Below are 2,335 nucleotides of genomic sequence, written 5' to 3'. Positions count from 1 at the left end.
TAAGAATGTATGTTTCAATTCGGGACACTCTTGGGCACTGGCTCTTTCTAAGTTGACTCTGCCTTCTACCTCATTCTCTGTGTTGCCTGTGTCCGGAACTTCCACAGTGTGTGGTAGGATGTGTGTTACACTCTGTGTCTGTCTCTTCATACTACATTCTAAGTGATTTTTGCAAAGGCTGCTTTCCAATTTTTTAATTCTCTGTTCATCTGTTTTTAGTCTTAACAAATCTATTAAGATTTTAATTTCAATATTTCAAATTTAAATTTTTTTTTAAATATTTACTTATTTTTAGAAAAAGAGAGACAAACCATGAGCAGGGAGGGGCAGAGAGAGGGAGACACACAATCCAAAGCAGGGTCCAGGCTCTCAGCTGTCAGCACAGAGCCTAACATGGGTCTTGAACCCACGAACTGTGAGATCATGACGTGAGCCCAAGTCGGATGCTTAACTGACTGAGCCACCCAGGTGGCTATTTTTTATTTGTAATATTCCTACTTCACTGTTTCTTAAATCCATCAATATTTTCCAGAATTATTTGAAAAAAATTGCTTAGTTCTTACTTTACATTAAAATAAAATCTAGAGTGATTTATAGGGTAAAATGAATGGAAATTAAAGGAAAAAAAATTTCACCAATCCCCAGATGGGGGTAGATTTTTGGGGTTTCAAAACCCAGATCTACTTTTGTAATCTTAAAAAAACAATAGTGATAATTTGAATATATAAATGTTCAGTGTCTGTAGCTAAAGATGCAGCATAAACAAAATTTAAAATCAGAGGATAAATTGAAGACATAGCTACCAAAGTATGGCTTTCATATTACCTTTAACATATGAAAGACCCCTAGAAATTGATAAGAAAAACAAACAAAAATATAAATGGCTAATAAACATTCAAACTGTCTTCCTTTACTAATAATCAAATAAATAGTAATACAACAAACTCCTTGATATCTGCCATATTAAAATATTTTGCTTTTAATAAAAATATACAAGGCTTGCTAGGGTACCACTATGAGAGCATAAAATACGATAGTTTTGAAAAACATTTTGCAATATACACTAAGCAACTTACAAGTATTCTCTATCTTTTTTTAAAAGTATTCTAACTTTTTGACTTACTAATTTCACTTTTAGGAGTCTAACCCAAGGCACCAATCCCAAATACTGGGAGAAAAAACTTTATGCTATCTTCTAAGGGAAAGAGAAATTGGAAACGATCTAGAGGTACAATAAAGAGGGTGACAAGTAACTGTTACATTTGTACAAGAAAATACTACTCACTCTTTGAGATTTATGCTTACACTGTAGTAATCAAAACAGTATGGCACTTGCACAAAAATAGACACATGGTGAATGAAACAAAATAGACCAGAAACAAACCCACAATTATGTGATCAATTAATCTTTGATAAAGGAGGCAAGAATATGCAATGAAGAAAAAAGCTTCTTCAACAAATGGTGTTGGCAAAACTGGACAGCTACATGCAAAAGTATGAATCTGGACCACTTCCTTAGACCATACACAAAAAATAAACTCCAAATGGATTAAGGATCTAAATGTGAGACCTGAGACCATAAAAATCCTAGAAGAGAAATAGGCAGTAATTTCTCTGACAAAAGGCATAGCAACATTTCTAGATATCTTTACTGAAACAAAAGCAAAAATAAACTATTGGGCCTACATCAAAACAGAAAGCTCCTGCATAGCAAAGAAAACAACAACAAACCTAAAAGGCAACCTACTGAATGGGAGGAGATATTTACAAATGATATGTCTGATAAAGGTTTAGTATCTAAAATATATAAAGAACTTCTACAATGCAATACCAAAAATACAAATAATCCAATTTAAAAAATAGGCAGAAAACATGGACAGACATTTCTGCAAAGAAGACATCCAGGTGGCCAACAGACACATAAGGGGATGCTCAACATCACTCATCATCAGGGAAATGCAAATCAAAACCATATGAGATATCACCCATACCTGTCAAAATGGCTAAAAAATAAAAAAAACTCAAGAAACAACAAGAGTTGGCAAGGATGTGGAGAAAAGGGAACACTTGTGCAGTGTTGGTGGGAATGAAAAGTGGTGCATCCACTATGGAAGACAGTATGGCGGTTCCTCAAAAAATTAAAAATAGAACTACCATATAGTCCAGTAATCGCACTACTGGATATTTATCCAAAGAATATGAAAACAGTAATTCGAAGGAATACATGCACCCCCATGTTCCCTGCATTATTTATGATAGCGAACCTGTGGAAGCAACCTAAGTTTCCATCAGTAGACGAATGGACAAAGAACACGTGAAGATACGATACATCGAT

This window comes from Crocuta crocuta, unplaced genomic scaffold (genome assembly GCF_008692635.1).
Source record: "Crocuta crocuta isolate KB4526 unplaced genomic scaffold, BGI_CrCroc_1.0 scaffold1293, whole genome shotgun sequence".
Classification (NCBI taxonomy): domain Eukaryota; kingdom Metazoa; phylum Chordata; class Mammalia; order Carnivora; family Hyaenidae; genus Crocuta; species Crocuta crocuta.
This window is presented reverse-complemented; position numbering follows the sequence as displayed.